General features: G+C 45.1%; 16 non-coding genes across 16 annotated transcripts; all 16 read right to left on the reverse strand.

Moving 5' to 3' along the window:
• Positions 1-197: 197 nt before the first annotated feature.
• Positions 198-270, reverse strand: TRNAR-CCU (transfer RNA arginine (anticodon CCU)). The gene has a single exon. It is a non-coding gene; the product is annotated as a tRNA-Arg (tRNA).
• Positions 271-597: 327 nt separating this feature from the next.
• Positions 598-690, reverse strand: TRNAI-UAU (transfer RNA isoleucine (anticodon UAU)). The gene is given in 2 exon segments: positions 598-633; positions 653-690. It is a non-coding gene; the product is annotated as a tRNA-Ile (tRNA).
• Positions 691-1,912: 1,222 nt separating this feature from the next.
• TRNAR-CCU (transfer RNA arginine (anticodon CCU)) lies at positions 1,913-1,985 on the reverse strand. The gene has a single exon. It is a non-coding gene; the product is annotated as a tRNA-Arg (tRNA).
• A 327-nt stretch (positions 1,986-2,312) lies between these two features.
• TRNAI-UAU (transfer RNA isoleucine (anticodon UAU)) lies at positions 2,313-2,405 on the reverse strand. The gene is given in 2 exon segments: positions 2,313-2,348; positions 2,368-2,405. It is a non-coding gene; the product is annotated as a tRNA-Ile (tRNA).
• A 2,650-nt stretch (positions 2,406-5,055) lies between these two features.
• On the reverse strand, positions 5,056-5,128 carry TRNAR-CCU (transfer RNA arginine (anticodon CCU)). The gene has a single exon. It is a non-coding gene; the product is annotated as a tRNA-Arg (tRNA).
• Positions 5,129-5,455: 327 nt separating this feature from the next.
• Positions 5,456-5,548, reverse strand: TRNAI-UAU (transfer RNA isoleucine (anticodon UAU)). The gene is given in 2 exon segments: positions 5,456-5,491; positions 5,511-5,548. It is a non-coding gene; the product is annotated as a tRNA-Ile (tRNA).
• A 1,222-nt stretch (positions 5,549-6,770) lies between these two features.
• TRNAR-CCU (transfer RNA arginine (anticodon CCU)) lies at positions 6,771-6,843 on the reverse strand. Its single transcript has one exon. It is a non-coding gene; the product is annotated as a tRNA-Arg (tRNA).
• A 327-nt stretch (positions 6,844-7,170) lies between these two features.
• TRNAI-UAU (transfer RNA isoleucine (anticodon UAU)) lies at positions 7,171-7,263 on the reverse strand. Its single transcript is given in 2 exon segments — positions 7,171-7,206; positions 7,226-7,263. It is a non-coding gene; the product is annotated as a tRNA-Ile (tRNA).
• A 1,222-nt stretch (positions 7,264-8,485) lies between these two features.
• On the reverse strand, positions 8,486-8,558 carry TRNAR-CCU (transfer RNA arginine (anticodon CCU)). The gene has a single exon. It is a non-coding gene; the product is annotated as a tRNA-Arg (tRNA).
• Positions 8,559-8,885: 327 nt separating this feature from the next.
• On the reverse strand, positions 8,886-8,978 carry TRNAI-UAU (transfer RNA isoleucine (anticodon UAU)). The gene is given in 2 exon segments: positions 8,886-8,921; positions 8,941-8,978. It is a non-coding gene; the product is annotated as a tRNA-Ile (tRNA).
• Positions 8,979-10,521: 1,543 nt separating this feature from the next.
• On the reverse strand, positions 10,522-10,594 carry TRNAR-CCU (transfer RNA arginine (anticodon CCU)). The gene has a single exon. It is a non-coding gene; the product is annotated as a tRNA-Arg (tRNA).
• A 327-nt stretch (positions 10,595-10,921) lies between these two features.
• TRNAI-UAU (transfer RNA isoleucine (anticodon UAU)) lies at positions 10,922-11,014 on the reverse strand. Its single transcript is given in 2 exon segments — positions 10,922-10,957; positions 10,977-11,014. It is a non-coding gene; the product is annotated as a tRNA-Ile (tRNA).
• Positions 11,015-12,236: 1,222 nt separating this feature from the next.
• TRNAR-CCU (transfer RNA arginine (anticodon CCU)) lies at positions 12,237-12,309 on the reverse strand. The gene has a single exon. It is a non-coding gene; the product is annotated as a tRNA-Arg (tRNA).
• A 327-nt stretch (positions 12,310-12,636) lies between these two features.
• TRNAI-UAU (transfer RNA isoleucine (anticodon UAU)) lies at positions 12,637-12,729 on the reverse strand. Its single transcript is given in 2 exon segments — positions 12,637-12,672; positions 12,692-12,729. It is a non-coding gene; the product is annotated as a tRNA-Ile (tRNA).
• A 1,222-nt stretch (positions 12,730-13,951) lies between these two features.
• On the reverse strand, positions 13,952-14,024 carry TRNAR-CCU (transfer RNA arginine (anticodon CCU)). Its single transcript has one exon. It is a non-coding gene; the product is annotated as a tRNA-Arg (tRNA).
• A 327-nt stretch (positions 14,025-14,351) lies between these two features.
• Positions 14,352-14,444, reverse strand: TRNAI-UAU (transfer RNA isoleucine (anticodon UAU)). The gene is given in 2 exon segments: positions 14,352-14,387; positions 14,407-14,444. It is a non-coding gene; the product is annotated as a tRNA-Ile (tRNA).
• Positions 14,445-26,130: the final 11,686 nt, after the last annotated feature.

The following is a 26,130-nucleotide window of genomic DNA, read 5'->3' on the forward strand; positions in this document are numbered from 1 at the left end:
TTAGACACAAATGAGGGGGACAGGCTAAAGTCTCTAAATACATACACAGGGTGCATTTCTCTATGTTCTCCTTCTTTCCTGTGCAAGAGTTCTGGTCCACGTTAAAAGCCTTTGGCAGCCTTGAGAATCCAAGTCATTTGTATCAGAGTACAATGTGTGTTGGTATGCTACATGTAAGGGCCAAAGAAGGAATGTGCCACCCCAGATGGGACTCGAACCCACAATCCCTGGCTTAGGAGGCCAGTGCCTTATCCATTAGGCCACTGGGGCATGCTGTAGAAGTGCAGCAAGTAGGCTTTTGCTCCACAGAGACTGCACAATGCCTCTTGCAGCAAATGAGTTGCAAATGGACGTACTTCTTTTCCTTGTGTTGTGCCATGGATTTTGCAGGTGATATAGCTCTTGCCAGCTTCCTCCACTGCTCTTCAACAAGCAAAAGCATTGGTCTCATTCTTTTTGGTCCTCACTCAAAACAAGCTTCCCTTGTTGGGCAATGACAGCTCCTGCGTGTAGCAGTGGCATACTGGCACCCTTTGGCTTGAATGTTTTGGGTCATAGGAGAAAGGTCATTAAAGGAAGCAAAAGGGCAACTATCTCTGCTCCAGGTGAGGCTCGAACTCACAACCTCGGCATTGCTCAACAGATACTGTCTTATAAGTACCGCGCGCTAACCGATTGCGCCACTGGAGCTCCGTTGCTGCTGTTGGGGAGGTGCCTTTATCACCAGGACACTTGGCCTGTGATGCGTAACTCGTTAAAATGAAGCACATGTCATAAATCATTATAAGACCAAGTCAATTGTTTGTTAAGAAGAAAACCGGTAGAAGACAGGGAGCGTTTGTCCAAATCAGCAAGCCAAGGTGACTATTAAGATCATCTCCATAGAGGTGAGTGGACTTCAATGGAGGCTTGACACAGACTAGGAGCACACAATCACACTTTTTTTGTGGTGGTGAGAGAATAGGCCATGAGAGCAGGCTTTGAAAGCCATGAATACCTCTGAAAAGGTGTGAGATCATTCTGGTCTGCTGCTAAATGTGCATGTTCCTACTGCATATAAGGCGATAATAAGGAAAAGCACACCTATCTCAAGTCATGTTTTATCCCCAGCAGGTGCCACTCCTCCAGAGTCGCAATGCAGTCGGCTGAGTTGGGCAGACTACACATGCAGGCATGATGCAGGGAATCCCTGGGGTATTTACTGGGCAAGGCGTATCTTACACACAGCACCCAAAATGACAGATTGAATTTATTATTATAGAAGATATAAATATATATGACAGCAGAGCCGGCCAATTGAGATGTTCACAATTGCGCGTTGCATCTAGCTTTGAAGTGGGTCCGTGAAAATCAGCAGGAAGTGCATTTTGAAGGTGGATTTGCTATGATTTTCCATAGTGTGGTGACATGATAGTGACTTTACATTTCTTTGACCTTTTGTAACGAGATGTGGGATACCCATTGAAAGCATTGTCGAATTTCAAGTGGACCTGAACTCAGAACGTCCTTTCTGCTCTAAAAGATACGCAACAGCATAACAACCTTTAAACAAGAAACATTTCTTTGTTACAGCTAATAGAAATCCTAAGATAAATCTGCACTGTTTCTACTTCCTGACTGATGGAAGCAGACATATTGTTAACAGCCTGTGCTTTCAAATAAGCTTATCTGCCATTGGCAGTCATGTGACCCAGGGTAATCACCACAACTAGTGATTAGACACAAATGAGGGGGACAGGCTAAAGTCTCTAAATGCATACACAGGGTGCATTTCTCTATGATCTCCTTCTTTCCTGTGCAAGAGTTCTGGTCCACGTTAAAAGCCTTTGGCAGCCATGAGAATCCAAGTCATTTGTATCAGAGTACAATGTGTGTTGGTATGCTACATGTAAGGGCCAAAGAAGGAATGTGCCACCCCAGATGGGACTCGAACCCACAATCCCTGGCTTAGGAGGCCAGTGCCTTATCCATTAGGCCACTGGGGCATGCTGTAGAAGTGCAGCAAGTAGGCTTTTGCTCCACAGAGACTGCACAATGCCTCTTGCAGCAAATGAGTTGCAAATGGACGTACTTCTTTTCCTTGTGTTGTGCCATGGATTTTGCAGGTGATATAGCTCTTGCCAGCTTCCTCCACTGCTCTTCAACAAGCAAAAGCATTGGTCTCATTCTTTTTGGTCCTCACTCAAAACAAGCTTCCCTTGTTGGGCAATGACAGCTCCTGCGTGTAGCAGTGGCATACTGGCACCCTTTGGCTTGAATGTTTTGGGTCATAGGAGAAAGGTCATTAAAGGAAGCAAAAGAGCAACTATCTCTGCTCCAGGTGAGGCTCGAACTCACAACCTCGGCATTGCTCAACAGATACTGTCTTATAAGTACCGCGCGCTAACCGATTGCGCCACTGGAGCTCCGTTGCTGCTGTTGGGGAGGTGCCTTTATCACCAGGACACTTGGCCTGTGATGCATAACTTGTTAAAATGAAGCACATGTCATAAATCATTATAAGACCAAGTCAATTGTTTGTTAAGAAGAAAACCGGTAGAAGACAGGGAGCGTTTGTCCAAATCAGCAAGCCAAGGTGACTATTAAGATCATCTCCATAGAGGTGAGTGGACTTCAATGGAGGCTTGACACAGACTAGGAGCACACAATCACACTTTTTTTGTGGTGGTGAGAGAATAGGCCATGAGAGCAGGCTTTGAAAGCCATGAATACCTCTGAAAAGGTGTGAGATCATTCTGGTCTGCTGCTAAATGTGCATGTTCCTACTGCATATAAGGCGATAATAAGGAAAAGCACACCTATCTCAAGTCATGTTTTATCCCCAGCAGGTGCCACTCCTCCAGAGTCGCAATGCAGTCGGCTGAGTTGGGCAGACTACACATGCAGGCATGATGCAGGGAATCCCTGGGGTATTTACTGGGCAAGGCGTATCTTACACACAGCACCCAAAATGACAGATTGAATTTATTATTATAGAAGATATAAATATATATGACAGCAGAGCCGGCCAATTGAGATGTTCACAATTGCGCGTTGCATCTAGCTTTGAAGTGGGTCCGTGAAAATCAGCAGGAAGTGCATTTTGAAGGTGGATTTGCTATGATTTTCCATAGTGTGGTGACATGATAGTGACTTTACATTTCTTTGACCTTTTGTAACGAGATGTGGGATACCCATTGAAAGCATTGTCGAATTTCAAGTGGACCTGAACTCAGAACGTCCTTTTTGCTCTAAAAGATACGCAACAGCATAACAACCTTTAAACAAGAAACATTTCTTTGTTACAGCTAATAGAAATCCTAAGATAAATCTGCACTGTTTCTACTTCCTGACTGATGGAAGCAGACATATTGTTAACGCGTACGTACAAAAAGGGCGCCTGGACAAAAAGGGCGCGGGGTGTAAACTCTAAATAATAATTAATCATTAATAGGGTTTATAAATATAGTGTGCTATATTTCGTTTACAAATAATGTTTAACAAAATTATAAATCATTAAATAATGTTTATGAAATCGGAAATTGTGAAAACGTTAATCTTCCCTGTTTCAAAAGTTAAACTTATAATTACGTTTATAAAAAAACCAATAATATATGTTTAATTGTTATAATTGTATATTATTGTGAATAACAGTCATTTATGGTTTGTTCTTATAATAAAATCTGAAAATATTGTTTATAAAGATGATATAAATATAACTACGTTCGTAATAAGTGTTGTAATACATTAGTAATTATTACTAAAATTTTACTAAAACTATACCTAAGCCTACTCTTACACAGAACCCTACCTGTACCTATCCCTAACCCCTAGACTCCCCTGTTGGTGCCTAAACCTAAGACCCCCCTGTTGGTGCCTAAACCTAAGACCCCCCCTGTTGGTGCCTAAGTAACCCTCCCTGTACCTACCCCTAACCCCTAGACCCCCCTGTTGGTACCTAAACCTAAGACCCCCCTGTTGGTGCCTAAACCTAAGACCCCCCTGTTGGTGCCTAAACCTAAGACCCCCCTGTTGGTGCCTAAACCTAAGACCCCCCTGTTGGTGCCTAAACCTAAGACCCCCCTGTTGGTGCCTAAACCTAAGACCCCCCTGTTGGTGCCTAAACCTAAGACCCCCCTGTTGGTGCCTAAGTAACCCTCCCTGTACCTACCCCTAACCCCTAGACCCCCCTCTTGGTGCCTAAACCTAAGACCCCCCTGTTAATGCCTAAACCTAAGACCCCCCTGTTAATGCCTAAACCTAAGACCCCCCTGTTGGTGCCTAAACCTAAGACCCCCCTGTTAATGCCTAAACCTAAGACCCCCCTGTTGGTGCCTAAACCTAAGACCCCCCTGTTGGTGCCTAAACCTAAGACCCCCCTTTATTATGTGGATAATTATGTTTTACTAATTGTGGATTAAAAAAATATTTTGCAATTTACGTTACGTACTGATCGCTTTATTTTGTGAATAATAATGTTTTACAAACAGTAAGGGATAAAACTTTAAATAATGTTTTAATTATTTAAATAAGATAAATATGTTTAGTATTTTCATAAACGTTATTCGGCACGGGTGCATTTTATAAACGTAAATCACCACAAGTTCAGTTATAAATCATTAAACAGCTCCGGGCGCCGTTTGTAAACTTTATTTAGCTCCTGGCGCCGTTTATAAACTTTATTTAGCTCCGGCGCCCTTTTTTCCTACCCGGCGCCCATTAAACGCTATTTATTATGGGAGTGAATGGCGGCGCCCTTTTTGTCCACTAGCGGCATGCGCCCTTTTTTCCCAGCTCCATTGTTAACAGCCTGTGCTTTCAAATAAGCTTATCTGCCATTGGCAGTCATGTGACCCAGGGTAATCACCACAACTAGTGATTAGACACAAATGAGGGGGACAGGCTAAAGTCTCTAAATACATACACAGGGTGCATTTCTCTATGTTCTCCTTCTTTCCTGTGCAAGAGTTCTGGTCCACGTTAAAAGCCTTTGGCAGCCATGAGAATCCAAGTCATTTGTATCAGAGTACAATGTGTGTTGGTATGCTACATGTAAGGGCCAAAGAAGGAATGTGCCACCCCAGATGGGACTCGAACCCACAATCCCTGGCTTAGGAGGCCAGTGCCTTATCCATTAGGCCACTGGGGAATGCTGTAGAAGTGCAGCAAGTAGGCTTTTGCTCCACAGAGACTGCACAATGCCTCTTGCAGCAAATGAGTTGCAAATGGACGTACTTCTTTTCCTTGTGTTGTGCCATGGATTTTGCAGGTGATATAGCTCTTGCCAGCTTCCTCCACTGCTCTTCAACAAGCAAAAGCATTGGTCTCATTCTTTTTGGTCCTCACTCAAAACAAGCTTCCCTTGTTGGGCAATGACAGCTCCTGCGTGTAGCAGTGGCATACTGGCACCCTTTGGCTTGAATGTTTTGGGTCATAGGAGAAAGGTGATTAAAGGAAGCAAAAGGGCAACTATCTCTGCTCCAGGTGAGGCTCGAACTCACAACCTCGGCATTGCTCAACAGATACTGTCTTATAAGTACCGCACGCTAACCGATTGCGCCACTGGAGCTCCGTTGCTGCTGTTGGGGAGGTGCCTTTATCACCAGGACACTTGGCCTGTGATGCGTAACTCGTTAAAATGAAGCACATGTCATAAATCATTATAAGACCAAGTCAATTGTTTGTTAAGAAGAAAACCGGTAGAAGACAGGGAGCGTTTGTCCAAATCAGCAAGCCAAGGTGACTATTAAGATCATCTCCATAGAGGTGAGTGGACTTCAATGGAGGCTTGACACAGACTAGGAGCACACAATCACACTTTTTTTGTGGTGGTGAGAGAATAGGCCATGAGAGCAGGCTTTGAAAGCCATGAATACCTCTGAAAAGGTGTGAGATCATTCTGGTCTGCTGCTAAATGTGCATGTTCCTACTGCATATAAGGCGATAATAAGGAAAAGCACACCTATCTCAAGTCATGTTTTATCCCCAGCAGGTGCCACTCCTCCAGAGTCGCAATGCAGTCGGCTGAGTTGGGCAGACTACACATGCAGGCATGATGTAGGGAATCCCTGGGGTATTTACTGGGCAAGGCGTATCTTACACACAGCACCCAAAATGACAGATTGAATTTTTTATTATAGAAGATATAAATATATATGACAGCAGAGCCGGCCAATTGAGATGTTCACAATTGCGCGTTGCATCTAGCTTTGAAGTGGGTCCGTGAAAATCAGCAGGAAGTGCATTTTGAAGGTGGATTTGCTATGATTTTCCATAGTGTGGTGACATGATAGTGACTTTACATTTCTTTGACCTTTTGTAACGAGATGTGGGATACCCATTGAAAGCCTTGTCGAATTTCAAGTGGACCTGAACTCAGAACGTCCTTTCTGCTCTAAAAGATACGCAACAGCATAACAACCTTTAAACAAGAAACATTTCTTTGTTACAGCTAATAGAAATCCTAAGATAAATCTGCACTGTTTCTACTTCCTGACTGATGGAAGCAGACATATTGTTAACAGGCTGTGCTTTCAAATGAGCTTATCTGCCATTGGCAGTCATGTGACCCAGGGTGATCACCACAACTAGTGATTAGACACAAATGAGGGGGACAGGCTAAAGTCTCTAAATACATACACAGGGTGCATTTCTCTATGTTCTCCTTCTTTCCTGTGCAAGAGTTCTGGTCCACTTTAAAAGCCTTTGGCAGCCATGAGAATCCAAGTCATTTGTATCAGAGTACAATGTGTGTTGGTATGCTACATGTAAGGGCCAAAGAAGGAATGTGCCACCCCAGATGGGACTCGAACCCACAATCCCTGGCTTAGGAGGCCAGTGCCTTATCCATTAGGCCACTGGTGCATGCTGTAGAAGTGCAGCAAGTAGGCTTTTGCTCCACAGAGACTGCACAATGCCTCTTGCAGCAAATGAGTTGCAAATGGACGTACTTCTTTTCCTTGTGTTGTGCCATGGATTTTGCAGGTGATATAGCTCTTGCCAGCTTCCTCCACTGCTCTTCAACAAGCAAAAGCATTGGTCTCATTCTTTTTGGTCCTCACTCAAAACAAGCTTCCCTTGTTGGGCAATGACAGCTCCTGCGTGTAGCAGTGGCATACTGGCACCCTTTGGCTTGAATGTTTTGGGTCATAGGAGAAAGGTGATTAAAGGAAGCAAAAGGGCAACTATCTCTGCTCCAGGTGAGGCTCGAACTCACAACCTCGGCATTGCTCAACAGATACTGTCTTATAAGTACCGCGCGCTAACCGATTGCACCACTGGAGCTCCATTGCTGCTGTTGGGGAGGTGCCTTTATCACCAGGACACTTAGCCTGTGATGCGTAACTCGTTAAAATGAAGCACATGTCATAAATCATTATAAGACCAAGTCAATTGTTTGTTAAGAAGAAAACCGGTAGAAGACAGGGAGCGTTTGTCCAAATCAGCAAGCCAAGGTGACTATTAAGATCATCTCCATAGAGGTGAGTGGACTTCAATGGAGGCTTGACACAGACTAGGAGCACACAATCACACTTTTTTTGTGGTGGTGAGAGAATAGGCCATGAGAGCAGGCTTTGAAAGCCATGAATACCTCTGAAAAGGTGTGAGATCATTCTGGTCTGCTGCTAAATGTGCATGTTCCTACTGCATATAAGGCGATAATAAGGAAAAGCACACCTATCTCAAGTCATGTTTTATCCCCAGCAGGTGCCACTCCTCCAGAGTCGCAATGCAGTCGGCTGAGTTGGGCAGACTACACATGCAGGCATGATGCAGGGAATCCCTGGGGTATTTACTGGGCAAGGCGTATCTTACACACAGCACCCAAAATGACAGATTGAATTTATTATTATAGAAGATATAAATATATATGACAGCAGAGCCGGCCAATTGAGATGTTCACAATTGCGCGTTGCATCTAGCTTTGAAGTGGGTCCGTGAAAATCAGCAGGAAGTGCATTTTGAAGGTGGAATTGCTATGATTTTTCATAGTGTGGTGACATGATAGTGACTTTACATTTCTTTGACCTTTTGTAACGAGATGTGGGATACCCATTGAAAGCCTTGTCGAATTTCAAGTGGACCTGAACTCAGAACGTCCTTTCTGCTCTAAAAGATACGCAACAGCATAATAACCTTTAAACAAGAAAAATTTCTTTGTTACAGCTAATAGAAATCCTAAGATAAATCTGCACTGTTTCTACTTCCTGACTGATGGAAGCAGACATATTGTTAACAGCCTGTGCTTTCAAATGAGCTTATCTGCCATTGGCAGTCATGTGACCCAGGGTGATCACCACAACTAGTAATTAGACACAAATGAGGGGGACAGGCTAAAGTCTCTAAATACATACACAGGGTGCATTTCTCTATGTTCTCCTTCTTTCCTGTGCAAGAGTTCTGGTCCACTTTAAAAGCCTTTGGCAGCCATGAGAATCCAAGTCATTTGTATCAGAGTACAATGTGTGTTGGTATGCTACATGTAAGGGCCAAAGAAGGAATGTGCCACCCCAGATGGGACTCGAACCCACAATCCCTGGCTTAGGAGGCCAGTGCCTTATCCATTAGGCCACTGGGGCATGCTGTAGAAGTGCAGCAAGTAGGCTTTTGCTCCACAGAGACTGCACAATGCCTCTTGCAGCAAATGAGTTGCAAATGGACGTACTTCTTTTCCTTGTGTTGTGCCATGGATTTTGCAGGTGATATAGCTCTTGCCAGCTTCCTCCACTGCTCTTCAACAAGCAAAAGCATTGGTCTCATTCTTTTTGGTCCTCACTCAAAACAAGCTTCCCTTGTTGGGCAATGACAGCTCCTGCGTGTAGCAGTGGCATACTGGCACCCTTTGGCTTGAATGTTTTGGGTCATAGGAGAAAGGTGATTAAAGGAAGCAAAAGGGCAACTATCTCTGCTCCAGGTGAGGCTCGAACTCACAACCTCAGCATTGCTCAACAGATACTGTCTTATAAGTACCGCGCGCTAACCGATTGCGCCACTGGAGCTCCATTGCTGCTGTTGGGGAGGTGCCTTTATCACCAGGACACTTGGCCTGTGATGCGTAACTCGTTAAAATGAAGCACATGTCATAAATCATTATAAGACCAAGTCAATTGTTTGTTAAGAAGAAAACCGGTAGAAGACAGGGAGCGTTTGTCCAAATCAGCAAGCCAAGGTGACTATTAAGATCATCTCCATAGAGGTGAGTGGACTTCAATGGAGGCTTGACACAGACTAGGAGCACACAATCACACTTTTTTTGTGGTGGTGAGAGAATAGGCCATGAGAGCAGGCTTTGAAAGCCATGAATACCTCTGAAAAGGTGTGAGATCATTCTGGTCTGCTGCTAAATGTGCATGTTCCTACTGCATATAAGGCGATAATAAGGAAAAGCACACCTATCTCAAGTCATGTTTTATCCCCAGCAGGTGCCACTCCTCCAGAGTCGCAATGCAGTCGGCTGTGTTGGGCAGACTACACATGCAGGCATGATGCAGGGAATCCCTGGGGTATTTACTGGGCAAGGCGTATCTTACACACAGCACCCAAAATGACAGATTGAATTTATTATTATAGAAGATATAAATATATATGACAGCAGAGCCGGCCAATTGAGATGTTCACAATTGCGCGTTGCATCTAGCTTTGAAGTGGGTCCGTGAAAATCAGCAGGAAGTGCATTTTGAAGGTGGAATTGCTATGATTTTTCATAGTGTGGTGACATGATAGTGACTTTACATTTCTTTGACCTTTTGTAACGAGATGTGGGATACCCATTGAAAGCCTTGTCGAATTTCAAGTGGACCTGAACTCAGAACGTCCTTTCTGCTCTAAAAGATACGCAACAGCATAATAACCTTTAAACAAGAAAAATTTCTTTGTTACAGCTAATAGAAATCCTAAGATAAATCTGCACTGTTTCTACTTCCTGACTGATGGAAGCAGACATATTGTTAACAGCCTGTGCTTTCAAATGAGCTTATCTGCCATTGGCAGTCATGTGACCCAGGGTGATCACCACAACTAGTGATTAGACACAAATGAGGGGGACAGGCTAAAGCAGGGGCGTAGCAATAGGGGGTGCAGAGGTAGCGACCGCATCGGGGCCCTTGGGCCAGAGGGGCCCCGAAGGGCTCTCCCTCATCTACATTATTAGCTCTCTATTGGTCCTGTGCTCATAATAATCATTTCTATAGATGCTGTGAATAGTAGTAATCACTAACAAACTGTTTCCCAGCCTCTTCTTGCACCTCTGACACTGTAGTTGCCATTGGCAGGTTTTGGCATGCCGTATCAATTGTTATGTATAGAGTGCTTGGGGGGCCCCATGTAAAACTTGCATCGGGGCCCACAGCCCCTTAGCTACGCCACTGGGCTAAAGTCTCTAAATACATACACAGGGTGCATTTCTCTATGTTCTCCTTCTTTCCTGTGCAAGAGTTCTGGTCCACTTTAAAAGCCTTTGGCAGCCATGAGAATCCAAGTCATTTGTATCAGAGTACAATGTGTGTTGGTATGCTACATGTAAGGGCCAAAGAAGGAATGTGCCACCCCAGATGGGACTCGAACCCACAATCCCTGGCTTAGGAGGCCAGTGCCTTATCCATTAGGCCACTGGGGCATGCTGTAGAAGTGCAGCAAGTAGGCTTTTGCTCCACAGAGACTGCACAATGCCTCTTGCAGCAAATGAGTTGCAAATGGACGTACTTCTTTTCCTTGTGTTGTGCCATGGATTTTGCAGGTGATATAGCTCTTGCCAGCTTCCTCCACTGCTCTTCAACAAGCAAAAGCATTGGTCTCATTCTTTTTGGTCCTCACTCAAAACAAGCTTCCCTTGTTGGGCAATGACAGCTCCTGCGTGTAGCAGTGGCATACTGGCACCCTTTGGCTTGAATGTTTTGGGTCATAGGAGAAAGGTGATTAAAGGAAGCAAAAGGGCAACTATCTCTGCTCCAGGTGAGGCTCGAACTCACAACCTCGGCATTGCTCAACAGATACTGTCTTATAAGTACCGCGCGCTAACCGATTGCGCCACTGGAGCTCCGTTGCTGCTGTTGGGGAGGTGCCTTTATCACCAGGACACTTGGCCTGTGATGCGTAACTCGTTAAAATGAAGCACATGTCATAAATCATTATAAGACCAAGTCAATTGTTTGTTAAGAAGAAAACCGGTAGAAGACAGGGAGCGTTTGTCCAAATCAGCAAGCCAAGGTGACTATTAAGATCATCTCCATAGAGGTGAGTGGACTTCAATGGAGGCTTGACACAGACTAGGAGCACACAATCACACTTTTTTTGTGGTGGTGAGAGAATAGGCCATGAGAGCAGGCTTTGAAAGCCATAAATACCTCTGAAAAGGTGTGAGATCATTCTGGTCTGCTGCTAAATGTGCATGTTCCTACTGCATATAAGGCGATAATAAGGAAAAGCACACCTATCTCAAGTCATGTTTTATCCCCAGCAGGTGCCACTCCTCCAGAGTCGCAATGCAGTCGGCTGTGTTGGGCAGACTACACATGCAGGCATGATGCAGGGAATCCCTGGGGTATTTACTGGGCAAGGCGTATCTTACACACAGCACCCAAAATGACAGATTGAATTTATTATTATAGAAGATATAGATATATATGACAGCAGAGCCGGCCAATTGAGATGTTCACAATTGCGCGTTGCATCTAGCTTTGAAGTGGGTCCGTGAAAATCAGCAGGAAGTGCATTTTGAAGGTGGATTTGCTATGATTTTCCATAGTGTGGTGACATGATAGTGACTTTACATTTCTTTGACCTTTTGTAACGAGATGTGGGATACCCATTGAAAGCCTTGTCGAATTTCAAGTGGACCTGAACTCAGAACGTCCTTTCTGCTCTAAAAGATACGCAACAGCAAAACAACCTTTAAACAAGAAACATTTCTTTGTTACAGCTAATAGAAATCCTAAGATAAATCTGCACTGTTTCTACTTCCTGACTGATGGAAGCAGACATATTGTTAACAGCCTGTGCTTTCAAATGAGCTTATCTGCCATTGGCAGTCATGTGACCCAGGGTGATCACCACAACTAGTGATTAGACACAAATGAGGGGGACAGGCTAAAGTCTCTAAATACATACACAGGGTGCATTTCTCTAGGTTTTCCTTCTTTCCTGTGCAAGAGTTCTGGTCCACTTTAAAAGCCTTTGGCAGCCATGAGAATCCAAGTCATTTGTATCAGAGTACAATGTGTGTTGGTATGCTACATGTAAGGGCCAAAGAAGGAATGTGCCACCCCAGATGGGACTCGAACCCACAATCCCTGGCTTAGGAGGCCAGTGCCTTATCCATTAGGCCATTGGGGCATGCTGTAGAAGTGCAGCAAGTAGGCTTTTGCTCCACAGAGACTGCACAATGCCTCTTGCAGCAAATGAGTTGCAAATGGACGTACTTCTTTTCCTTGTGTTGTGCCATGGATTTTGCAGGTGATATAGCTCTTGCCAGCTTCCTCCACTGCTCTTCAACAAGCAAAAGCATTGGTCTCATTCTTTTTGGTCCTCACTCAAAACAAGCTTCCCTTGTTGGGCAATGACAGCTCCTGCGTGTAGCAGTGGCATACTGGCACCCTTTGGCTTGAATGTTTTGGGTCATAGGAGAAAGGTGATTAAAGGAAGCAAAAGGGCAACTATCTCTGCTCCAGGTGAGGCTCGAACTCACAACCTCGGCATTGCTCAACAGATACTGTCTTATAAGTACCGCGCGCTAACCGATTGCGCCACTGGAGCCCTGTTGCTGCTGTTGGGGAGGTGCCTTTATCACCAGGACACTTGGCCTGTGATGCGTAACTCGTTAAAATGAAGCACATGTCATAAATCATTATAAGACCAAGTCAATTGTTTGTTAAGAAGAAAACCGGTAGAAGACAGGGAGCGTTTGTCCAAATCAGCAAGCCAAGGTGACTATTAAGATCATCTCCATAGAGGTGAGTGGACTTCAATGGAGGCTTGACACAGACTAAGAGCACACAATCACACTTTTTTTGTGGTGGTGAGAGAATAGGCCATGAGAGCAGGCTTTGAAAGCCATAAATACCTCTGAAAAGGTGTGAGATCATTCTGGTCTGCTGCTAAATGTGCATGTTCCTACTGCATATAAGGCGATAATAAGGAAAAGCACACCTATCTCAAGTCATGTTTTATCCCCAGCAGGTGCCACTCCTCCAGAGTCGCAATGCAGTCGGCTGAGTTGGGCAGACTACACATGCAGGCATGATGCAGGGAATCCCTGGGGTATTTACTGGGCAAGGCGTATCTTACACACAGCACCCAAAATGACAGATTGAATTTATTATTATAGAAGATATAAATATATATGACAGCAGAGCCGGCCAATTGAGATGTTCACAATTGCGCGTTGCATCTAGCTTTGAAGTGGGTCCGTGAAAATCAGCAGGAAGTGCATTTTGAAGGTGGATTTGCTATGATTTTCCATAGTGTGGTGACATGATAGTGACTTTACATTTCTTTGACCTTTTGTAACGAGATGTGGGATACCCATTGAAAGCCTTGTCGAATTTCAAGTGGACCTGAACTCAGAACGTCCTTTCTGCTCTAAAAGATACGCAACAGCATAACAACCTTTAAACAAGAAACATTTCTTTGTTACAGCTAATAGAAATCCTAAGATAAATCTGCACTGTTTCTACTTCCTGACTGATGGAAGCAGACATATTGTTAACAGGCTGTGCTTTCAAATGAGCTTATCTGCCATTGGCAGTCATGTGACCCAGGGTGATCACCACAACTAGTGATTAGACACAAATGAGGGGGACAGGCTAAAGTCTCTAAATACATACACAGGGTGCATTTCTCTATGTTCTCCTTCTTTCCTGTGCAAGAGTTCTGGTCCACTTTAAAAGCCTTTGGCAGCCATGAGAATCCAAGTCATTTGTATCAGAGTACAATGTGTGTTGGTATGCTACATGTAAGGGCCAAAGAAGGAATGTGCCACCCCAGATGGGACTCGAACCCACAATCCCTGGCTTAGGAGGCCAGTGCCTTATCCATTAGGCCACTGGGGCATGCTGTAGAAGTGCAGCAAGTAGGCTTTTGCTCCACAGAGACTGCACAATGCCTCTTGCAGCAAATGAGTTGCAAATGGACGTACTTCTTTTCCTTGTGTTGTGCCATGGATTTTGCAGGTGATATAGCTCTTGCCAGCTTCCTCCACTGCTCTTCAACAAGCAAAAGCATTGGTCTCATTCTTTTTGGTCCTCACTCAAAACAAGCTTCCCTTGTTGGGCAATGACAGCTCCTGCGTGTAGCAGTGGCATACTGGCACCCTTTGGCTTGAATGTTTTGGGTCATAGGAGAAAGGTGATTAAAGGAAGCAAAAGGGCAACTATCTCTGCTCCAGGTGAGGCTCGAACTCACAACCTCGGCATTGCTCAACAGATACTGTCTTATAAGTACCGCGCGCTAACCGATTGCGCCACTGGAGCTCCGTTGCTGCTGTTGGGGAGGTGCCTTTATCACCAGGACACTTGGCCTGTGATGCGTAACTCGTTAAAATGAAGCACATGTCATAAATCATTATAAGACCAAGTCAATTGTTTGTTAAGAAGAAAACCGGTAGAAGACAGGGAGCGTTTGTCCAAATCAGCAAGCCAAGGTGACTATTAAGATCATCTCCATAGAGGTGAGTGGACTTCAATGGAGGCTTGACACAGACTAAGAGCACACAATCACACTTTTTTTGTGGTGGTGAGAGAATAGGCCATGAGAGCAGGCTTTGAAAGCCATGAATACCTCTGAAAAGGTGTGAGATCATTCTGGTCTGCTGCTAAATGTGCATGTTCCTACTGCATATAAGGCGATAATAAGGAAAAGCACACCTATCTCAAGTCATGTTTTATCCCCAGCAGGTGCCACTCCTCCAGAGTCGCAATGCAGTCGGCTGAGTTGGGCAGACTACACATGCAGGCATGATGCAGGGAATCCCTGGGGTATTTACTGGGCAAGGCGTATCTTACACACAGCACCCAAAATGACAGATTGAATTTATTATTATAGAAGATATAAATATATATGACAGCAGAGCCGGCCAATTGAGATGTTCACAATTGCGCGTTGCATCTAGCTTTGAAGTGGGTCCGTGAAAATCAGCAGGAAGTGCATTTTGAAGGTGGATTTGCTATGATTTTCCATAGTGTGGTGACATGATAGTGACTTTACATTTCTTTGACCTTTTGTAACGAGATGTGGGATACCCATTGAAAGCCTTGTCGAATTTCAAGTGGACCTGAACTCAGAACGTCCTTTCTGCTCTAAAAGATACGCAACAGCATAACAACCTTTAAACAAGAAACATTTCTTTGTTACAGCTAATAGAAATCCTAAGATAAATCTGCACTGTTTCTACTTCCTGACTGATGGAAGCAGACATATTGTTAACAGCCTGTGCTTTCAAATAAGCTTTTCCCTGGTGCCTCCATGGCAACATACTAATGGGTTAACTCCGCCCCTTAACCCTAATAGGACCATGATTATAAAAGATTTGACTACCCGGCCAGCGGCCATCCTTTTTTTCTGTCCTCTCTAAAAGGGTCATACATGTGACAATAAAAGATTATTTTTGGACGGACCGATGGAGTGTTAGAGGGGTTACCCTTCCCCTACATGCCTGGCAGAGCGGCATCTAAATGAGCCTACTCCTGATCAGAGACACTCCATGGAGGTATTTACAGACAGCAATATATATATATAATTGATATATATTTGTCAAATCTATATGCCTCCTTATTTATACCTGTTATACTTGGTAAATCCAGTATGAGGGTCAGAGAGTAAAGCACAGTATTAATATATTTAGTAGTGCAGATTCCTAAACATCTTACTTTTCCCTCCTCGAAGGTCGCTCATCTGTTGTGCTGATTCCTGCTGGGCATGTCCGTCTGGAGACGGGTCGGCGTTCTCGTTGCGGCTGGCCGCCATCTCACTTCCGCCTTCTCCGTATGCAGGGAAGTGCGTCATAGCTTCCCCTAAGCCCATTCGTTCGCGTTGTATGGGCAGGGGAAGCGGGCGCCATCTTGGATGAGGGCGGAGGGGGAGTGTTAGCCGCTGATTGGCCACAAGTTGTAAGGCCAGAACGAAACCTGCGAAGCTCTCAGAGAACGCTGGATAGCGTGGAGAGCAGAGCGTGCAGGCAGCAGAGGTCTGAAGCCCCAGGCTAGACGTGGGCTATTGGTAGGAACAATTGATTGTATCTTTTTTTTTTCTGACCGTGCAACTTATGAGAGCAGTAGAACATTTATTCTTATACTATTCATCTTTTCCTTTTTTTTCTTTTTTTTTTTTTATACACTTAGATTAATACTGTGTCTTGAAATCCACGGTCCAAAACACAAACATGGGGAAATCCTCAAAAAAGAAATCCTCAAAAGGGTAATATTTTGTAAAAAAAAAAAAAAAAAAAAAAAAAAAAGGAGGGAGTATTATTACCCCTAAAAGAAATTGTAGTCACTAATAGTGATATCAATTTTATTGTTTTTTAAAGATCTCGAAGATCTCCGTCAAGAAGGTCGAGATCAAGATCAAGAGAAAGGCGAAACAGATCGCGATCAAGATCACCTCACAGACCTTCAAGAAGAACATCATCCAGACATAGAGATCATAGAGATCATCACAATAGACGATCAAGATCTAGGTCTAGACAAACACATTATAGAACGGAACATCAGACTCCAGCACAGCCAGGAACTTCCCGGCAAAATACAGTACCGGCAATAGACCAGCAACAATTCAGCCCAACTAGTATAGTTGCGTTAATTAAGCAAACGGTTTTAGAAGAGATGGCGAGACCAGTAACCGCCACGGACTCACGAGGAACAAATCCAACTCGCGATGAAACTGCCTCAACAATAGAAACTCAAGGTTCGCAAATTAATGATGATGAACTAGACGAAGAAGATGAACAGGAGGAAGAGACTGCCTCTTTAAATTTTGATTTCGCACTAGTTGAACCACTCATTCAGGCAGTAAAATCAGCAATACAATGGAAGGAACCGGAAGTAGAACCAGACAAGGTTAGAAAGTATTATCCGCACTTAAAGAAGAAAACATCAGCTTTTCCACTGATGGAGGAGATTAAAGAGCTAATGACTGATGACTGGGAAAGGCTGGACAAAAAGCCATCCTTTCAAAATCGCTGGGCAAAACTATACCCGGTTTCAGAAGAAGAAGCTCCATTTCTGTCAACATGTCCTGCAGTCGATGCATCCATCTCTAACCTAGTCAAGCACCTAACACTCCCAATGGAAGATTCGGTCTCATTCAGAGACGGTTTAGATCGACGTATTGACAACGACCTGAAGAAAGTGTACTTCTCCTCAACAGGGGCGACTAAACCAGCCATTGCATTAACTTCAGTGGCGAAAGCCATCAAAACATGGAGTAAAAATATAGAAGACTTAGTAAATTCTGGTGGCGAAAAGGAGGATATCCTGGCGGCAGCACAAGATATAAAGATAGCGGCAGATTTCGTCAGCGAAGCTGCAATCGACACGATAAGAGCTTCATCAAGAACAATGCTTTCATCCATAACAGCGAGACGTGCCTTTTGGTTGAAACCCTGGTCTGCGGATCCCACTTCGAAGCAGATGTGGGTAAAGATACCGTTTGATGGTAAGAATCTCTTTGGAGCCAAATTAGAAGAAGCAATAAAAAGAATAACGGGAGGAAGATCCACGTTAATTCCACAAGAAAATAAAAAACGAAAGCAACGATTCTTTCAAAAGAGTCAACCCCAGACAAAGTACAGAGATGCAAGATCTTACAAACCAGGTCAAACTTTCCGAAGATCTTGGAGAGTCAACCCGACCAACACACAGCGAGCAAATAAACCTACAGCATCTACCTCTCAGGCATCGACAAAATCCTTTTGACTATGGGCCACCCCACAGTTCTCCGGTGGGGTCAAGACTAAAGAATTATGGACAAACGTGGGAAAAGAACATTCAAGATCCATGGGTATTGGCCACAATAAGGAACGGTCACACTTGGTCATTCAAAAGAAATCCCATAGTAAGGTTCAATCCCACAAGGATGCCAAGCTCGGAGATCAAAAAGGAAGTCTTACTACGATTCAAGAACGATCTTCTAATTCAAAATGTAATACAGGAAGTACCCGCAACAGAAAAATTCGAGGGGATATACTCACCGGTATTTCTCGTACCAAAAAAGACGGGAGAATGGAGGCCGGTCATAGACCTCAGATATTTAAACAGCTTCATAAAAGTCGAAAAATTCAAAATGGAATCACTACAATCAATAATCACAGCCGTACAACCAGGAGACCACATGATATCAATAGACCTTCGCGATGCCTACTTCCATGTCCTGATACATCAGAAATATCAAAGGTTTCTACGCTTCACGATTCAGGAGACACATCTACAGTTTTCATCACTCCCATTCGGCCTCTCAACCTCACCTCGCACCTTTTCAAAGATTTTACAAGCATTGGTAGCAGTGTTAAGACTGCAAGCCATACGGTTATACAGCTACCTAGACGACCTGTTACTTCTAGCACAGACGGAAGAGAAAATTCTACAGGATCGGGAAACCGTACTAAAGACTCTAACGGATTTCGGTTGGCTGATAAATGTCCAAAAAAGTCATCTATCTCCTTCGAGACAACTAATCTACCTGGGGGCACTTTTCAACACAGAAAACAACACGGTCAGTTTGCCTCCGAACAAACAGGACAACCTCATACTAAACGTTCAGAAAGCACAGGCAACAAATCATATGCCAGCCAGACAATGTCTGAAGATTATAGGACTTTTAACATCTACGATACCGCTAGTGAGGTGGAGCAGATGGAGGATGAGATCCTTCCAGTTAGGCTTCCTGACACAATGGAAGAAGAAAACTTACCACCAATCAATACGAATAACTCCTCATATGAAAGCCTCATTGACATGGTGGAAGAACAACTACAACCTGAACAATTGCACGTCATTAATACCAGACGATTGGATAATCCTGACCACAGATGCCAGCAACACAGGTTGGGGCGCGATTTGTGGAGATCGGGCAGTACAGTCTCAGTGGACTTGGTCGAAGCCAGTGGTGTCAAACGAAATAGAACTTACAGCTGTCCTCCTAGCTTTGAAAGCCTTCAGAAGGGAGACGTCCCAGAAGTCTGTATGCATACATTCGGACAACAGAACTGTCGTAGCGTATCTCCAGAAACAGGGAGGCACTCGAAGTCGAACCCTGATGAAAATAATGGAGGAGATCATGTCCTGGTCAGAAATAAATTTGAAAAATTTATCGGCATTCTATATCCCAGGGAAGGAGAACACTCTGGCAGACTTCCTATCCAGAAGTACGCCGAGCAATCTGGAGTGGTCGCTAAAGAAGGAAGTGTTCGAACATATAACATTACAGTGGGGCAAACCAGTGATAGACCTCTTTGCTACGAACTTGAACAACAAGGTAGAGAATTTCTTCTCCAGATACCAGTGTCAGGGGTCATCGGGAGTCGATGCATTGAGTCAGCCATGGCCGGACCTAGTTTATGCATTTCCCCCAACTCCGTTAATTACCAGGTTTCTCCACAAACTGAGATCACACACGGGGATAGCGATTGCAATCTTACCATTTTGGCCCAGGAGGCCATGGTTCCCGTTAGTGATGCAGATGGCGATGGAGGATCCGATCATTCTCCCTCCAGTACAAGCAGGGCCGTATCTCTTAAGAGGCACCCGTGGGCCGGTGCCATGGGCGGCCCCTCAGGGGGGGGCGGCCTCCTATATGGTGTGTTATTTAATGTATTTAAAATTTTTCCTCTGGTCCTCTGGAGTGGACCTCTGGATTATTATTATTTTTTTAAGGGAGGGGGGGAGGGGGGGGGGGGTTGGGGGCGAGTCTGGTCCAGCCCAGGGTAGCTGCAGCTGGCACCTGCCCTCCCCATCCATGCCTGGCAGTGGTTTAGTCCCGACCTCCTCTTCAGCGGGGCTGAGCCTGTGAGTGTGTGACAGAGCAAACCACTGGCCAATGAACTGCAGGCGGGCAGGGTCGGAAGTGCGACCTGAAGCTGCATAATTCATTTCCTGACAGCTTAGCAGGCAGCTCGTCTAAAATGACTCTGCAAGGGTCCCTGTCTTGCCTGATGTCTGCAGCTTTTCTGCGCAGCGTCAGGTTTTCTCCCTCAATCCCAGCCTCCTGCCTCATCAAGCTCAAGGGGAGAGGGACACTGGCTGCACAAACATCATGGGCACTCTCCATGGTAAGACGACACCTCCTCTCAACTTAATTTGCCTTATCTGCCTGTCACATGTCAGCCCTGATCACATAGTCCAGCATCTCTCTGTCTCTAGTGTGTAACCCTTTCACTGCTGGTGTAAGCTGATTTAGCTAGCTGCAGCACTGATACTACTACCTAAACTGGGGACACCTATATACCTACTATCTAACTGGGGACACCTATATACCTACTATCTAACTGGGGACACCTATATACCTATTACCTAAACTGGGGACACCTATATACAACAACAACAACAACAACAACAAATAACATTTGTAAAGCGCTTTTCTCCCGTGGGACTCAAAGCGCATAAGCATGGCTCCGACCATCGTGGTACAGAGGAAGAATTTTATAAATCTGGAAATGCCAGGCTAAACAGGTGGCTTTTCAGTCTGGATTTGAATAGCTCCAGGGATGGTGCTGTCTTTACTGGATGTGGTAGGGAGTTCCAAAGAGTAGGGGCAGCATGACAGAAGGCTCTGTCTCCAGATTTTTTGAGGTGCACTCTGGGAGTGACCAAGTTTATAGAACTTGCTGATCTGAGGTTGTGAGAGGTGTGGTGCAGCTTCAGCAAGTCCTTCATGTATCCAGGGCCCAGATTGTGCAGGGATTTGAATGTCAGCAGTCCAATCTTGAAGAGTATTCTCCATTCTACTGGTAGCCAGTGCAGTGAGCGAAGGATCGGTGTAATGTGACAGTGGCGAGGCTGGTTTGTTAGCAATCTGGCAGCAGCATTCTGCACTAATTGCAGGCGACGCAGGTCCTTTTTGGGGAGGCCAGCATAAAGGGCATTGCAGTAGTCCAGCCGTGATGTGATGAAGGCGTGGACTAGGGTTTGAAGATCCTCTGGGGGAATCAGATGTTTAATCTTTGCAATGTTCTTCAGATGAAAGAAGGAAGATTTAACTACAGATGAAATTTGGTTTCTGAAACTCAATTCCCCATCGATTAGTACGCCAAGGCTGCGCACAAGGTTGGAGCTGTTTATGTCTGAATTCCCAATCCTGATTAGTGTTGCTTTAGGATAGAGCTGTTTTGATGGCGAGCACTGGCTTTGGACAAACAGGACCTCAGTTTTGTCAGCATTCAGTTTCAACCAGTTATCATTCATCCATGCCTGAAGCTCAGCTAAGCAAGAGTTTATTTTTGGGGTAGGGTCTGTTCCACCAGGTTTGAAGGACAGGTATAGCTGTGTGTCATCGGCGTAGCAGTGGTACGTCAGGCCATGTCGTTGGATAAGTGTACCGATTGGCAACATGTAGATTGCAAACAGCAGAGGGGATAGGATTGATCCTTGTGGCACTCCGAATTGTAGAGGTGCAGGTTTGGACATTATAGGTCCTAGGGATACTCTCTGTGTTCTGTCAGTCAGGAATGATCTGAACCACTGGAGGACTGATCCACTGATGCCACAGTACTCCTGCAGTCTGTTAAGCAGGATTTTATGGTCAACTGTATCAAAAGCAGCTGAGAGATCCAACAGGATTAGGATGGAGCATTCCCCTCTGTCCCTTGCCATGAACAGATCGTTGCAGACTTGGATGAGGGCTGTTTCACAGCTGTGGTGTTTCTTAAAGCCAGATTGTAGAGGGTCCAGGATGTTGTTTACTGACAGCCTGGTTTCAAGTTGCAGATAGACAGCTATACCTACTATCTAACTGGGGACACCTATATACCTAGCTACTATCTAACTGGGGACACCTATATACCTACTATCTAACTGGGGACACCTATATACCTACTATCTAACTGGGGACTGCTATATACCTACTATCTAACTGGGGACTGCTATATACCTACTATCTAACTGGGGACTGCTATATACCTACTATCTAACTGGGGACTGCTATATACCTACTATCTAACTGGGGACACCTATATACCTAGCTACTATCTAACTGGGGACACCTATATACCTAGCTACTATCTAACTGGGGACACCTATATACCTAGCTACTATCTAACTGGGGACACCTATATACCTAGCTACTATCTAACTGGGGACACCTATATACCTAGCTACTATCTAACTGGGGACACCTATATACCTAGCTACTATCTAACTGGGGACACCTATATACCTACTATCTAACTGGGGACTCCTATATACCTACTATCTAACTGGGGACACCTATATACCTACTACCTAAACTGGGGACACCTATATACCTACCTACTATCTAACTGGGGACACCTATATACCTACTACCTATACCTAAACTGGGGACACCTATATACCTACTGTCTAACTGGGGACACCTATATACCTACTACCTAAACTGGAGACACCTATATACCTACTATCTAACTGGGGACACCTATATACCTAGCTACTATCTAACTGGGGACACCTATATACCTACTACCTATACCTAAACTGGGGACACCTAAATACCTACTGTCTAACTGGGGACACCTAAATACCTACTGTCTAACTGGGGACACCTAAATACCTACTGTCTAACTGGGGACACCTAAATACCTACTGTCTAACTGGGGACACCTATATACCTACTGTCTAACTGGGGACACCTATATACCTACTGTCTAACTGGGGACACCTATATACCTACTGTCTAACTGGGGACACCTATATACCTACTGTCTAACTGGGGACACCTATATACCTACCTACTATCTAACTGGGGACACCTATATACCTACCTACTATCTAACTGGGGACACCTATATACCTACCTACTATCTAACTGGGGACACCTATATACCTACCTACTATCTAACTGGGGACACCTATATACCTACCTACTATCTAACTGGGGACACCTATATACCTACTATCTAACTGGGGACACCTATATACCTACTACCTAAACTGGGGACACCTATATACCTACCTACTATCTAACTGGGGACACCTATATACCTACTATCTAACTGGGGACACCTATGTACCTACTGTCTAACTGGGGACACCTATGTACCTACTGTCTAACTGGGGACACCTATGTACCTACTGTCTAACTGGGGACACCTATGTACCTACTGTCTAACTGGGGACACCTATGTACCTACTGTCTAACTGGGGACACCTATGTACCTACTATCTAACTGGGGACACCTATGTACCTACTATCTAACTGGGGACACCTATGTACCTACTATCTAACTGGGGACACCTATATACCTAGCTACTATCTAACTGGGGACACCTATAAACCTACTACCTAAACTGGGGACATTTTCTGCTGAAAAACTGCCCACGTTGTGATTATTCTCTGCTGAAATGTTGCACTCATTGCGATTATTCTCTGGTGAAATGTTGCCCTCACTGCGATTATTCTCTGGTGAAATGTTGCCCTCATTGCGATTATTCTCTGGTGAAATGTTGCCCTCATTGCGATTATTCTCTGCTGAAATGTTGCCCTCATTGCGATTATTCTCTGCTGAAATGTTGCCCTCATTGCGATTATTCTCTGCTGAAATGTTGCCCTCATTGCGATTATTCTCTGCTGAAATGTTGCCCTCATTGCGATTATTCTCTGCTGAAATGTTGCCCTCATTGCGATTATTCTCTGCTGAAATGTTGCCCTCATTGCGGTTATTTTATGGTGAAACATTGCCGCATTACGATTATTTTATAGTGAAACGCTGCCCCATTACGATTATTTGGCACCTATGGGGGGGACCCCATCCAAATTTTTGCAAGGGGGCCCAGCAGGGGCGTAACTAGAAGTCACTGGGCCCCCCTGCGAAACTTTGGATGGGGCCCCCCTACCCCCTTCACTTTCTGCACAGGTAACCGGAGAACCAATGTTAATCAATTGGCTAGTGCACACTTGAATGTGTTTTCCCCATGCAGATCAGAACAGACCGCAGCAAACCACTGCACGCATTTTCTCGATCAATTACATTAGCTCCTGTGATAAAAATTGCATGTTTTCACACATACAGACACACATGGTGTGCAGAAAACACGTACAGAAAACGGACATACAGTGTGCTCCCAGCCTCAGCTTATTACACTCACGCTGTCCATCTCTGATGGAGCAGAACTGGCTCTGCACACTCCTCCAGCATCACTACAGTACAGAACACTTGGGGAGGGGTAGAGGTTGGTGGCTGGGCGCTGTACACAAGAGCCTGCCATATACTGAATAGGGACTGTCTACAAATCCTTGTACGATTCTTTATCAGTATCTGAGCAGATGCAGTCATTAGAACAATTCCCTGGCTACCTATACTGCGGCCACCTATTTCTGGCTACACCTATCCCTGGCTACCTATACTGCGGCCACCTATTTCTGGCTACACCTATCCCTGGCTACCTGTACTGCGGCCACCTATTTCTGGCTAAACCTATCCCTGGCTACCTATACTGTGGCAACCTACTACTGGCTACACCTATCCCTGGCTACCTATACTGCGGCCACCTACTACTGGCTACACCTATCCCTGGCTACCTATACTGTGGCCACCTACTACTGGCTACATCTATCCCTGGCTACCTATACAGCGGCCACCTACTACTGGCTACACCTATCCCTGGCTACCTATGCTGCAGCCACCTACTACTGGCTACACCCATCCCTGGCTACCTATGCTGCAGCCACCTACTACTGGCTACACCTATCCCTGGCTACCTATACTATGGCCACCTACTACTGGCTACATCTATCCCTGGCTACCTATACAGCGGCCACCTACTACTGGCTACACCTATCCCTGGCTACCTATACTGCGGCCACCTACTACTGGCTACACCTATCCCTGGCTACCTATACAGCGGCCACCTATTTCTGGCTACACCTATCCCTGGCTACCTATACTGCGACCACCTACTACTGGCTTAATCTATCCCTGGCTACCTATACAGCGGCCACCTATTTCTGGCCACACCTATCCCTGGCTACCTATACAGCGGCCACCAACTACTGGCTACATCTATTCCTGGCTACCTATACAGCGGCCACCAACTACTGGCTACACCTATCCCTGGCTACCTATACAGCGGCCACCTATTTCTGGCTACACCTATCCCTGGCTACCTATACTGCGACCACCTACTACTGGCTTCATCTATCCCTGGCTACCTATACAGCGGCCACCTATTTCTGGCCACACCTATCCCTGGCTACCTATACAGCGGCCACCAACTACTGGCTACATCTATTCCTGGCTACCTATACAGCGGCCACCAACTACTGGCTACATCTATTCCTGGCTACCTATACAGCGGCCACCTATTTCTGGCCACACTTATCCCTGGCTTCACCTATCCCTAGCTACCTATGCTGCGACCACCTATTACTAGCTACACCTATCACGCCATCAGGACTTTTGCAGGAATAGGGTGAGCCTTTTTACAGTTCCCGAGGGAGTGGGGCACCCCACACTGGGGTGGAGGGGCACAAAATGTAATGGAAGGAGGTGGGGCCCTGGTCCAAAAAATTGCATAATACCGTATACCGTCATACTGTGGTATTTTTTTTGACGGTTATCATACCGTGGAATTTCATACCGTTGCAACCCTAGTCACTTTACTCATACCCGGGGAGAAAACATGGCCTTTGACTTTGGGCTGCACTCTTACTAGGAAGTTTTAATTGGTCACACCCACTGTATGTTATGGACACGCCCACTGTATTATGTGGCCACGCCCATTTTTCGCCGCGGCACGCCCTCGGGGGGGGCGCCATAGGTTTGGGGTGCCTAGGGGAGCCCAAACCCTAAATACAGCCCTGAGTACAAGACCTGTTAACCCAGCAGGAGATACTCCATCCATGTCCACAGAGATTACATCTGACGGCTTGGAAACTGAAAGGAGGAAATTGATACACCTGGGGTTCCCGGAACAAGTTATAAAAACGTTGCAAAGTTCAAGAAAGATCTCGACTAACAAAAAATACTGTAGT

The sequence above is a fragment of the Hyperolius riggenbachi genome, chromosome 3 (genome assembly GCF_040937935.1).
Source record: "Hyperolius riggenbachi isolate aHypRig1 chromosome 3, aHypRig1.pri, whole genome shotgun sequence".
Taxonomy (NCBI): domain Eukaryota; kingdom Metazoa; phylum Chordata; class Amphibia; order Anura; family Hyperoliidae; genus Hyperolius; species Hyperolius riggenbachi.